This window comes from Neofelis nebulosa, chromosome 1, assembly GCF_028018385.1.
Source record: "Neofelis nebulosa isolate mNeoNeb1 chromosome 1, mNeoNeb1.pri, whole genome shotgun sequence".
NCBI classification, from domain to species: Eukaryota; Metazoa; Chordata; class Mammalia; order Carnivora; family Felidae; genus Neofelis; species Neofelis nebulosa.
In genome coordinates this window covers 98,283,196-98,297,882 of record NC_080782.1, presented here as the reverse complement: position 1 = coordinate 98,297,882, position 14,687 = coordinate 98,283,196, and the positions used below count along the sequence as shown (strand labels likewise).

The 14,687-nt window shown below is 36.8% G+C and overlaps 1 protein-coding gene across 1 annotated transcript in view; it reads right to left on the bottom strand.

Moving 5' to 3' along the window:
- TBCA (tubulin folding cofactor A) overlaps positions 1 to 14,687 on the bottom strand; it is a 78,502-nt gene that overhangs the window by 41,127 nt on the left and 22,688 nt on the right. The gene's annotated exons all lie outside the window — the stretch shown is intronic.

Below are 14,687 nucleotides of genomic sequence, written 5' to 3'. Positions count from 1 at the left end.
CTAAATGAAACAGAATGATCAAGAAAAATAACTGAAAAAAAAAAAAACCCGCAGAAGAGCTAAACGAAAGGTCAAATTTTACACTAAAGTTTATACTTAGGATTTATAGGAGATATCTTCATGTCTTCAATGAGAGCAGTAATTCTTTAAGCACAATTATATAAATGAATTTAGTTTCTTATAAATTTATAATTCTATAAATTGGGTTTATTGTGTTTTAAGCTAATAGATTAGAGAGGGGGAAAACTAGTGCTGTAGACAGGCATGCTGATCAAAGAAGCAATGACGAAAATATGACTAGGGACGAGAAAGAACCTTATCAACTAAGATTGATCAACTTATCAACTTTATATTCTATATGCACTTCATATAGAATATAAAGCCTCAACAACTTGATAATTCCTAAGGGGGTTTTACCTTATTTATAATAAAGAACAGTGATAAATCGGGAGTATTTTCTTTAAAGGTTAAATGAAGTTGACATGCTCTGCTTAATAACGAAGAAAATTTTAAGGGAAATGCAAATGACAAAAAACTGAGATTCATGGAGCCGATGACTACATCTGGTTGTGTTCCACTTGGAGAGATCAGGAGGTAGTCTACTGAAGGGCCTCACTAAAAACCCTTTCCTTCCCTGGTCAATTAATCACAGTCAACATTCTGATTCTTAGGCTCAAAACTTATTTTGTCAGCCCCCTAAAAATGGAATCATGTTCTAAGGGCAGAATAGCGTTGATTAATGAGGCTAATGTATAATGCTAAAATGCCAATTTATTAATATACAAAGAGGACCACAACCGTTAGTGGCCCTAGAAAACACTTTTCCAAAAGGACAGCCCATTCTCTCACGACAGGCAGACCTATGCGAAAATCCAAAGCCTTAACAGAAAGTTGATTGGTGAGTATGGAGCCAGAAAAAGGAGAATCTGATAAATAAAATATTTTATAACTTAAGTACTTTTCAGTCTTTCTGGAGCATTAGCATTCTAAGGAGGTATCTCAGAGGCTGTTTTTTTGTTGTTTTATATGCTTGCAACCTATGTAAGATTCATTTTAGAGGAAAAAAGTTCCAATGCTAAAAAGCAAAGTTCAAAAACTACTGTCTTCCTTAAAAGAGACAGAGTGGTCTAACAAACAGTAAAAGAATACTTGAAAAGCCCCTGTCTCCTAGACAATGCTTAGCTGGACAAACCTGACGGATTTGTGACTTTCCTTATTTTCTGCTTTCACTGTTGACCAAATTCCCTTCCTGTTAACACTTACCACCACACTCTTTGTATAAAAGACAATAGTCAGTTAATAGCCTAGTCTTATAAGAGTAGGACCCATTCTCAAAAAAAAAAAAAAAAAAAAAAAAAAAAATAGGACCCATTCTCTTTCACACATCTTTGTGGTTCTCTTTTATGATTAAATGTTGATTTTATTTTATCCTTTGAAATTAAATCTTTCCAATTTCTTGGGTAATACTTCAAGGTTTTCTTAAGTACTGACAGTAGCATATAAAATAATTTATAAATATTTCCAGTCTGAATAGTTAAATTGAAATAATTTTTGGTATTTTTTTAAAAGTAAAACTTGATAGCTTGGATATTCAGAAAGGGTCTGTCCTTAGGGCTATATTCAGCTGAGATGATGTAGTGGGTTGTACAGTGTTGCCCAAAATTCATGTCCACCCAGGACCTCAGAATGTGATCTTATTTGGAAACAGGTTCTTTGTACATATAATTCATTGAGATGAGGTCATACTGGATTGGGGCAGGCCCTAAATCCAATGGCTGGTGTCTTTCATAGAGGAGACACACAAGGAAAAAGGCAGACAGAGGCAGAGACTGGAGTTAAACTACCAAAAGCCAAGGAATGCCAAACAAAGATTGTTGGCAACCCCGTCAGAGACTAGAAAAAGCATGAAAGGATTCTACTCTAGAGCCTTTGAAGGGAGGAGCATGACCTTCGAGGAACCTTGATTTCAGACTTCCAGGCTCCAGAAGTGTGAGAGAGTAAGTTTTAGTTTATTTGGTCACACAGTTTGTGGTACTTTTGTCATGAAAACCCTAGAAAACTAATACATATGTGAATGCAAGCAAAACTGTTCTTTTTACAGAAATATTTGTGAAACACCAGTGCTTTAAAGGACTTCTATTCAAGTGATGTGCTGTTACTAAGAGAGTACAAGAACAGAAAGCTTCCAGTGTCATATCTTAGAATCATTACACTATACCATATCCTCTGTCTTCCTCCCTTCCAACCACCCAGTAGTTGCCACATGCTTACAATGTGCCAAGCAGTGGACAACGAACAAAATAACTACTATACCTTCTGTCATGGTGATCTCAGTCTAGTCTCACTCAATAGGTTGTAAAAGTCCTCCCATGGCAATGCATACAGCCCTACACCAAGTATTTTTTAATGACTATACAGTATTTCATGGACTGCATGCAGCACACTTTAAGCAATATCCTATCAATGAATATTTCTATTATTTTCAATTCTTCAATATTATTATAAACAGTGAGATGAACATCATTGTACTTACATCTATACCCTTCTCTGCATATCCTGTCCAGATGAAAATCTTAGCATAGTATTTCTAGGTCAAGGGTATGCACATTTTACTTAACGATATAAACCGTCAAATTGACCTCAACAAAGAAGGTACCAATTGACATTTCCACCAACAGTGAGAGTCCATTTCTTTAATCAACACTTGGTACTGGTATTTTCATTTAAGCCAATATTATAAATGACCAATAATGTTATTGTGCATTTCTGTGATTATTAGTGAGATATAGCCATTAATGGTATAGAGTCTAGAGCAAGGCTGTTTGAATTTGAATGCCAGTTCTACCAGTTCAAAGTTACTTAAACTCTTGATACCTGTTTCCTCAACTGTAAAGCAAAGATAGGAAGAATATCTGCCAATAATGTAGCTGGGAGAATTAAATGGGTTAATATCTGTAAACTGCTTACAACTGTACATAGTTCATAGTGCTATTATTATTTCACATGTCATCCAATCCTACTTCATTCTTTATGTGCAGATTTTGTTTATACTCAGCTCTTTCTTAATTTATAGGAACTCTTTGTATATTCTAGATCTTCATCCTTTATCTGTCATGTAGTTGGTAAATACTTTTCCTAATGTGTCGTTTGTCTTTGATTTTTCTTCTTTTTGGCTGTATTCCCCTAGAGAAATTTTATGTTTATATAGTCAAGTTATCAATCTTACCTTTATGGTTTCCAGGTTTTATGTACACAAGAAAACACTTTCCACAAAATATAGTATTTTAATTTAACAGTAAAGTGAAAGACAGTTAACAATTTTGGTTTTGTTTGTTAGAAGACTTGAGAGGTCATTTCTAGAGACTAGAGACTAGAGACTCTAGGTAGAGTCTCATTAATTTAACATTCAAGATGTGGAAACATTACAATCTTTTCTCCTTAAAGTATTTTTTATTTTTATTTATTTTTTATTTTTATTTTTTCATATTAATTTATTGTCAAATTGGTTTCCATACAACACCCAGTACTCATCCCAACAGGTGCCCTCCTCAATGCCCATCACCCACTTTTCCCTCTCCCCCACCCCCATCAACCCTCAGTTTGTTCTCAGTATTTAAGAGTCTCTTATAGTTTGCCTCCTTCCCTCTCTGTAACTTTTTTTTCCCCTTCCCCTCCCCCATGGTCTTCTGTTAAGTTTCTCAGGATCCACACATGAGTGAAAACATATAGTATCTGTCGTTCTCTGTATGGCTCATTTCACTTAGCGTAATACCCTCCAGTTCCATCCACGTTGCTACAAATGGCCAGATTTCATTCTTTCTCATTGCCAAGTAGTATTCCATTGTGTATATAAACCACACCTTCTTTATCCATTCGTCAGTTGATGGACATTTAAGTTCTTTCCATAATTTGGCTGTTGTTGAAAGTGCTGCTATAAACATTGGGGTACAAGTGCCCCTGTGCATCAATACTCCTGTATCCCTTGGGTAAATTCCTAGCAGTGCTATTGCTGGGTCATAGGGTAGGTCTATTTTTAATTTTCTGAGGAACCTCCACACTGTTTTCCAGAGCAGCTGCACCAGTTTGCATTCCCACCAACAGTGCAAGAGGGTTCCTGTTTCTCCACATCTTCTCCAGCATCTATAGTCTCCTGATTTGTTCATTTTAGCCACTCTGACTGGCGTAAGCTGGTATCTCAGTGTGGTTTTGATTTGCTTTTCCCTGATGAGGAGTGACGTTGAGCATCTTTTCATGTGTCTGTTGACCATCTGAATGTCTTATTTAGAAAAGCATCTATTCACGTCTCCTTAAAGTATTTCTGAAGAAAAAATAAAAATGTCTTCCCAAGTAGTGTCTTGGGACACTACTAAAAATATTTTCTAGAGCTACAGCGTCTCCACAAAGAGTGATTTATAATTTCCTGTTTCAGAATTTCTCTCAATCTTAAAAATTTTCTGTTAAACAAATGGGCATCTACATTCTATGAAATCATATATCTAGGTTTTACATGTTATGAAGAGATTTTGGCTTACTGATATACCAGATACATACAAAAAATTACAACATGGACAGACAGGCTGTTAACTGGGGTACTCAATGATTACTCAGATTGGCAAATGCCAAATTAGAAGCAAACCATTTTTAAAGCATTTAATCTGCTCCATTTTCCCCTCAAGGGAATTAATTTTTCTAAGGAAATTTCATTGTGCTCATCTACCTACATAGGCATGCTTTATCACTCTAATTCTTTTCAGTTCTCTGTTCTAATTACAATCTAAATTTTGCATCCTTTGTGGATTTTCTTGCATGTCTTCTTCCAGGTAATTAATATGACTTAAATAAAACTGTATTTAACATAACACCTATGGCACCATGCAGAGCACTGCCCTCCATTCAATATGGTGCCATCATTACCTTAGGCATCATTCAACTGCTAATTTTTAGTCCATATTTACAACTACCTTGAATTTAATTTTCCTAAAATAGTATCCACCATTTTAGTGAAAATTAGATACTAGCTTCCCTCCATTGAGTACTAATTTTATAATTCTACTTTATTAAAAAGTAAACACACTAAGAGCATTCAATTTATTTGGCTTAATTTGTCCTTCACATACTTATAGGTTTATTGCTCACTCTTCAATTCTTTTGCACATACTTTACATGCATTCTAAATGGAGTCATTAGCTGGTGGCAAACATGCAAAGGCCAGTTTCATATGCTTTACTCATAGGTTTGCATTAAAAACAAAACAAAATAGGGGCACCAGACTGGCTCAATCAGTTGAGCATCGGACTCTTGGTTTTGGCTTAGGTCATGATCCCAGGGTCATGGAATTGAGTTCTGTGTCTGGCTCTGTGCCGAGCGTGGAGCCTGCTAAAGATTCTCTTTCTCTCTCCTCTCCCCCCGCCCCCTGCCCCTCTGCCCCTCTACCCTGCTTGTTTTTTCTGTCTAAAATAAAATTATTTCCACTGAAAGAAATTCTCTAAAGAGAAATTCATTTATTTTAAATAAACTTGGTGCAACCTCTTACTACATAGCCCTTTATTAGACAATATTCCATCAGAGGTCCACAGTCCATCATAGTCCCTGATTCTAAATTCTAACCTAGCTGGAAAAAAAAAACAAAACTATGAGACATTAGGAAAGTACTGTTCTCTACCTCCACAATGCAGCTTTCAAACTGTCACCAGAATTCCCATGCTTTCCTTAAATAATCAAACAAAAACAGTATCTATAGAATTCCAAATTTCTCAAAAGGCCCTCGGGGTACATTTTCATTTTACACTTCATTCTTTCTACACTCCTGTTATAATATCCATGCTGTGTCCCAAATACATCCTATTCATTTTCTAAATGAGCTTTGGAGATTTTCATCTTATTTATTTTGATAAGAGGAAATGCCTCCTCATCTCCTACCTATCCCTACTTCATCTCTAGTACTCACTCAAGAACTGCCTCAAATATCATCTCCTCTAAGAAGCTTTCCTCATCTCGCCCAGCAGAAATTTAATGCTCTTAAAGTGATTTCTTCTCCAAATAACTGTGACCTAAATAGGTGTATCTTGATAAATATATGTCTATATAATGCTTTATAGTTGAGCTGCTTGTATAAATAGTATCACAATTAATAGTCATTCTGTGTAGTCACATTAAAAATCATATAGAGGATGGATACTCAAGATCTAACACTTAGTAAATAAACAAAGGAATTTAGTTGTACCTGCATAAACTAAAGGTATATGTATACATGGTTTCTGGAACCTAGAAAGGACTTTTGGAAACATGAAAGTAACATCCCAAAAAGTTTCTAAAGGAAGACATATCTTATAATTGAATCATTTTCCTGTTTGTTTAAACCAACAGTTAATAGCCACTCCTGAAGTTTTTGACATAAATATGAAAAGGCTCATATTGCTAAGGAACCTACCAGAAGAACTCTGTCTCCTAGGTGTGGTTAATAATATTTGCAGATGATTCTTAGACTGAAACTATGACCCAATGCATTTGTTAAAACAAACAAAGCAGGCTGTCCATTCCTTATTGAAAAATGAAAAGCTAGCCTATTTCCAGTGATCATTTTTTTCAGATATTTTTGGCAAACAGAGCATTATTTGTTAGCAGTGGGATTATTTCTGTGGTGAGAATTTTAACAACAGTATTCCATAAATCAGCTTATATACAACGTCATTTTATCAATGTTCCTATTCAGGTGAAATAAAAGTTAAGCCAATGGAACCAGGTGACCTGGGTTCAAGTTCTAATTCTTGACTCTGTAATGTGATCCTGGATAAGCTGCTTAATTTCTCTGGGTCTCAGGTTCAATATATGTAAAACCAGGAGGTTGGATGAGATGATTCCTGGGGTGTGTTGCAGGCTCAAAAAAACGGAGAGAAGAAACACATCTTAAATTCATTTTATTAATAGAAGAAATTAAACTATCAGCATAAACTGACAATTTTTTTCTATTTATTTACAAAGCTGATAAATAATATTCTGAAACTGGCCCTAAAATGCTTAGTTGGGTTTCTCAGGTCAGTAAATCTAGCACTTTAAACTTAACTATCAATTTCCCTTCATTTTACTGAGGTATCTTTCATCTTTAGTCTCAAAAGTTGCTGTAAAATTTCTTGTTTCTTTGCAATTCATGACATAATTCATCCCAGTCTGGTGTTTCATCAATTTAACAGTTCTAATTGCCTTATTATCTGCTCTGGTGCAGTAGTAAAGCCTCTGAACATTTCATTTACCTTACCAACAAGAAAAGCCCATATATCTCAGCCTTAAGGATATTACCTCTACCTCTTGGATGAGCAGAGGCATGAAGAACTTAAGCTCTCTGGAAAGCCAATATAATCTATCACTATTTAACTGTTTGTCAATGTTTATGCCTGTCTCAACTCACATTTAATGGGGCTTTTTATTGTTATTTTCCACTATAAAATTTTGAAGGCACCTAAATGTCACTAATTCCTTTCCAAGTTTAGCATGTATATTGCAATGTTACTTACTTAGAGACACAGGGATATGGTGCAAATGCACAGGCTTTGAGAGCATTTAGGCAGATTAACTTGCATAAGTTCAAATCTTAGTTCTGACCTTTGCTCTTCATATGGTCTTAAGGGACTACCTGCCTCTCTCCATCTCAGTTTCCTCATGTAAAACATGAAGACTAACTGCTCTACAATATGGTAGTGAATACAAAGTAAGTATAGTTCCTGGTCCAATGCTGCATCATACTTAAGAGGGACTCAGTCACTGTTAGTCATATCCTTCCTATACCAAGGGCTCCCATTTGGCTGTGATTCTGCTTGTTGAACTGGCTAGTCTGAAAATAGATTCTAGTTATCAGCTACTTCTATAGGAGTGTTTCCAAATGGCTGGTTGTAACTCATTAGTCAGGATTGTAATAATCCCATGACTCCCGAAATCAATTTAGTGGGTCATGATCATTGTCGTTTTAATGAAAGAAAATAGAATGGAATTGGAAATAAAAGAGTGCATCATAAGTGGTTAAAATGGGAATATTTGATTAAACTTTTGTTTCAGTCATACACACACACACACACACACACACACACACACACACACTATGTCATGATGTAAAATAAAATATATTTCTAAATCTGGGTTAGATCAGAAAAGTTTGAAATACACTACTTCACAGAGAAGGCTAGTCATCTTGGTTGGATCACTCTTTCTCCCTGCCCAACCTCCCCAGGGAAATGTACTACTGAGACCACTATTTCAGTGTAAAAGGCCCAATGGCAATGTCTCTCTACAGAAAGAGATTACACACACACACACACACAAACACACACACACACACACACACACACACACACACCTGTGTGTGTATACGTATATATACATATACACACATACATATATGTTTGAAGTTACCTGCAATGTTAACAAGACCATGAAGAAGTGATACTTTAATTCTTCCCTTAGAAATATCTTTTGGGGAACCTGGGTGTCTCAGTCAGCTAAGCATCCAACTTTGGCTCAGGTCATGACCTCAGGGTTTGTGAATTCAAGCTCCATATTAGGCTCGCTGCTGTCAATGCAGAGCCCACTTTGGATCCTCTGTTCCGTCTCTCTCTGCCCCCCACTCTCACATACTCTTTCTCTTTCTCTCTCTCAAAAATAAATAAACATTAAAAAAAAAAAGAAATATCTTTTTTGAGGCACCTGGGTGGCTCAGTCAGTTAAGTGTCCAACTCTTGATTTTGGCTCAGGTCATCATCTCATGGTCCTGAGATTAAGCTCTGCCACGGGTTCGACACTGAGTATGGAGCCTGCTTGGGATTCTCTCTCTCCCTCTCTCTCTCTGCCCCTCCCCTGCTTGTGCTCTCTTTCTTTCTCTCTCTCAAAATAAATAAATAAACATAAAAAAACCATCAGTTTAGGGAAAAATATCTTTTTTAATTACTAGTCAAGTACTCATCTCACATTTTTCTACTTTTGAAATACAGTAGCAACTGAAGAGCTCCCTGGGGGCCTTAAAGATAGTAATAATAATAATAAAGAAATTTACAACCAGAAAGACAGTTATCAAGATGAGAATGACACCTTTAAAATTGAAAATGTAAAAAATAAATAAACATAAAATTTAATCTAAAATATATTCTGTAACCACAACTCTTTCAGGAAAATACACTAATCTTTTGGGGAGAATATTTATTTTGTCTTTTAAAGCAGAGCCAAATTAAATGGGAGTTGAAGGAGGGCTATTAGGGAAAGCTTTCCCCAGAAAGTGATCTTAAGTTAGGATTTGATGAATAAGAATTAGCAGAGTAAAGAAGAGGGAAATGGTATGTGGCAGGATGTAGCATTCTAGGTACTAAAAAGCTACAAAAGGTTCTTAAGTGTGATAGAAAATGGAAAGTTGGTTTGAGAATTAAGTAAGGCTGGTTCATGAGAGTGGAGAAGAGTAGTAAGAGATAAAGCTAACCAATAGAGCAGGGCGGGGGGGGGGGGTGGTGGTGGAGACAGCATAAAATTTTATCAGGTCATACTAAAGAATATGGACTCTTCCTAAATATATTAGACAATCATATCAGGTGAGGGGCATAATCATTTTTTAGTTAAAAAAGATGCCTATGACTGCAATTTGGAGAATGTAATAGTAAGGGAAATGGCAAGGGCCAGGCAACAAGGGGAGTGTACAGCAATCCAGGAGAAAGACAATGGTGGCCTATTCAAGGGTGGTAGCTGGGGGAATTGAGAGGGAGGTTAAAGTGAAAATTATTTTAACCAGAGTGCATCTGATAGATGTGGGAAGACTAAGGAGAGGGAGCAGCCAAAGGTAACTGGGCAGATGGTGGTATGGTAGTACCACTGCCTGGCATAAGGAGCCCGGGAGGAAGAGTGTGGGAGAGGGAGGGAAAATATAAAACTACACAGTTGTTCCTCCTTGTCTGTGGGGGATAAGTTGCAAGACCCCTAGTGGATGAAGGTAGTACAGAACCTTATATATGTTTTTTCCTAAACATACATACGTATGACAAAATATAATTTACAAATTAGGCACAACAAGAGATCAGTAACAACAATAAAATAGAATAACAATATACTGTAATAAAAGTTGTGAATGTGGTCTCTCAAAATATCTTATTGGACTATGGTGGTGTACAGTACTGGACTCACTTCCTGTGATGCTGTCAGACGACAAAATGCTTACGTGATGAGATGAATGATGTGAATGAGGTGAATGATGTAGGCACTATAACGTAGGGTTAGGCTACTACTGACCTAATCATGTGTCAGAAGGATGATCGGCTTCCAGACCACAACTGACTATGAGGAGCTGAAACTGTGAAAAGCGAGAAAATCACGGATACGAGGGGGGTGGCGGGTAGAGTACTGTAGCACCTTTTAGATCACCTTACATTTGAAGTGTCTCTATGACATTAAGCAGAAATGTCCAGAGGTAACCAGACCTGGAGTTCAAGAAAAAGATCTGGGCTGAGGATACACATGTGGGAGTTATAAACAACTGAAGTCAGAGGAATGGATGAGGCTGCTCACTGAATATTTACAAAGTGAAAAGGGAAAAGGAGCCTCAGGTAGACCTCAGAGAATACTGAAGACAGGGTAAGCTGCATTACTGCAAGAATGACATCTTTTTTTAAATTGAGGTGTAACTGTAATATGTCCATTTCAGGTGTATAACATAATGATTCAATATTTTTATATATTGCAAAATGATCACCACAATGTCTAATTAACATCTATAACCATAGTTACATTTTTTTCTTGTGATAAGTTCTTGTGTGTGATGAGAACGTTTACAACTGTTTTATTCACCATTACATCCCCATCACTCAATATCCCATCAAATATTAGTAGCTCAGTAATCTGTTGCATAAATAACAAAGGAAGAAGAAACCAAAAGTAGAATTGAGGAGGGGAAAGGAGGTAGAAGGAAAACCAGAGGACTGCAGTATCACTGTAACCAAAGAAAGAAAACAGAATTAAAAGCCTTTTAAGAAGGAGGGGGAGGGCAATTCTGTCAATTGCTGCTAGTAAATCAAGATAAAGACTATTAAATATTATGGGTGACCTTTGTTTCATTGCTGTTGGTAAGGCAAAAAAACCCTCAAACTACAGTGGGTTAAGAAGTGACTGGGAGGTGGCAGTGTGGAGCCTGTGAATACAGACACAGCTTTTGACAAGTATGGATCCTAGGAAGGGAAATGACACAAAGGTTTATGTTGTTGATTCTTTAAGATGTTAGTGACTTCAGCATGCTTGAATACTACTGGAAAGTAACTGCTAAAGAGATTAAAGACATACAAAAGAGAAGGAACAGAGATGCCTGGATGGCTCAGTTGGTTAAGCATTGGACTCTTGATCTCAGCTCAGGTCATGATCTTGCAGTTTGTCAGTTCAAGTCTCACGTTGGGCTCCACACTGACAATATGGGGCCTGCTTGGGATTCTGTCTCTCCCTCTCTCTCCCTCTCCCCCACTTGTGCGCATGCAAGCTCGCTCTCTCTCTCTTAAAATAAACTTAAAAAAAAAAAAAAAAAAGAAAAAAGGAAAGAAAGAAACAAATATCCAGGGCAAGGAGATGGGATTCTGAACACAGGTAAAATGCTGGTTTTAGATAAGAAAGGTTCAGATCTTTGATTCTAAGAGGAAGAATAAGGGAAGTAACGCAGACTGCAAGTTAAGTCTACAGGTTTGATAGTGCATGGGACACATACAAAGAGTATGTGATTCCTCCATTAGAGAGGGAAGACTTCAGGAAAGAAGTAATGATCAAGAAGAGACATAAAAATTAAGGACTAGTCACTATTATTCAGAGCAGTATGTTGGGGAATGTTCTAGTCAGAGGAAGCTGCATATTTAGAAAAGGTCTGAACAGAGATTGATGTATTTACCAAGCCCCAAAACAGAGTAGGGAAATTGGTTTGAGCCTAGATTTGGCCCCTGGCTTAATCTACCCCTCAGGCTGTTGCTGATATATTATTTCAAGGAATACTTTCTACTCTGAGAGGTGACTCTTGTTATTCCAATCAGAGCACTCTAACAATTAAGGATTCAGATATCTGAACAACTGTGGGCAAGGATTCATTAGCCAGTTACTCACCTATGAATCAAAGGCTTCTTGAATAACTACTAAGTGCAAGGTACCAACGTGGATTCTGGAGACTGCAAGGAGAATTAAGCATGTTTTTGGCACTCTTAAGCTCAGTCCTTTAATGGGCAGAAGAAGTAAAATGTTAGCTGAAGCCCATAGCCCATATAAGATTTACTCCTTTTTTCTATCCTTTACTTCTCCTTTCTATTATCTTACGTATCTACCTGCTACTTGTCTCTCCCTCATCCCTCCCCTTCTTCTCTCTACCTTATTGGCCATCAGTGTAGATTTTATCAGTATGGAAAATTCTTAATACTTATTCTACTTACTGAACACTGCTTCATATTTCTGAGATCTCTAATTAAAAATTAGCTAAGTTCAACATTTCATATTCTAAAAAAAAAGAAAAAGCTAAGTTATTTTTGTGAAAGGCCTTCAATGATTTTTCCTTATATGTCAATAGTCTCCAAGAGAATACAGCATACATTTGAGGACTTAACATTTGAGGACTTAACTCTCAGTAAATACCCCCTAAAATGTTCACATAATATAATTTTAATTTTGCTGAAATATAATTCTGAAGGTTATGAGCTGTGAAAATGGTATTCAGGAATAAGTCAGTCACCAACATGGTGAATAAGTCTGACAACTGTCCAGCATCCAATCTCAATGCTATTCTGTTCCTTATTTTGTCCTTGTGTGTGATAGCTAGAATCCTAGTAAATGAATGGAAACACAAACAAAATTTTGTTTCTGTGAGGAAAAAGACCCAGAGAAGAAAGTCAATTACTAGTAGTGGTGACAATAATAAGTAAAAAAAAATCAAAGAAAATAATTGTTTTGCAAATTTGGCCGTTTGACAAGATTTCTTAACACATTCCTTCATAAAACATACATTGTCTATTGTATTTTCTCCAATTGCACATCATTATCTACCAACATGACAAAAAATAGCCAGAAAATTTTTAGTTGGGCTAAAATCTGGAATAACTATCAGGGATTCTTAAAGATTTGATAATCAACTACAGAATTATGATATTTTATCACACCATTACACTCAAAAGACTGGCTAGGAGAAATAAGTGTCAGAGTCAAAAGTTACTGCCTTTTACTCTTTATGGTTAGAGGTATATACTAAGAGACTTAAACTCTAGATTGCAGAACTCATTCTGCTGCTTACTATCTGTGTACCTCTTTGAAAGTCACTTAATTTCTGTGTTAGCCAGGTCCTTGGAGAAGCAGACACCAACACGGTATTAAACTTGCAAGGATTTTATCACTGCAAACACACAGGAGAGAGAAAAATGAGAAGGGAGGTGGCAGGTTTGGCAAGGCCGCTAGGGAATCCTCAGGCCAAAGTCATTAGGGGAATCCCATGTCATCCAGGAAAAGGCCTGTATACAACTGGCTGACATCAGGTTGTGGGAAGCAAGGCGCTGGGAAAAACAGAGCGTCAGATTTCATGGTCCAGTAGCTGGGACCCATGCTTAATTACACTCTCTGCATACAGAGTTCTTCAAGTTCCATTCTCATGGCCACCACAACTTCTTCTACGAATTTTCACAACTATCAATTCCCTATTTTTGTGTTTCCTACTTCATGAGGTTGTGCAAAGTATCCTGGTAGGCACTAGGGATATGATGGTGACTAAGAGTGATGGTCTCTGTTCCTGAAAGAACTTCTCTAGTAGAAGATACAAAGAAGCAAAGAGACAATTAAAAACTGTGTAGGTCATTCAGATTGTCACTTACCTACATCTATGGTGGCTCCCTCATACTTGTAGAAAATAAATCTACATACTTCTTAGTACGACATACAAGACTGGGTCCTAATTTATGTTATTAACTTATCTCTTACTAACTCTTCGGTCTCCACACCATAAACACTGCAGCCATCACAAACATCTTATTGACTCCCATATGTAATATACCAATTCACAACTCCCTGTTTTTATACATATAGTTCTATCTAGAATGTGACTTTCAATTGGCCTCAAGATTCTGCTCAAATGTCACATGTGATAAGCCTTCTCTAATTCTAGAGTTGTGGTTCTCAACAGGGGCAATTTTATTCCCTATCTCCCAAGGAAGCATTTGACAATGTTGGGAGACAATTCTGGTTTGTTGCAAGTGTGTGTGTTTGGGGTGGGGAGGTGCTACTGGCATCAAATGGGTAGAGACTAGGGGTACTGCTAAAAACCTCACAATGTAAAAGACAACCTTCCCCAACCCCCAATAAATAAGTATACAGACCAAAAAATCAAAAGTGCCAAGGCTGAATAACCCTGCCCTAGAGGCAGTTTGTCATAACCTCATCTGAGCTCACAAAGCATTCTGTCTTTAATTAGATGCTATTCATCTTTCTTTAACACCACAAGCTCCTACAGCACAGAATATGTGATTTATCTATCTATACCTAATAACCTAGTTAGTCTTATCCCTTTGATAAATGTCAAGGTATAAAAAGGTATATAGTCAGTGCACTGGGATCACTCAACAGGTGCTCTCACCCTGGGTCTACCCACTTCCTGTTTTTTTTTTTTTTTTGGACGGGGCAAATTACTTAAACTCAATTTCATCTGTAAAATAGAGCTCACT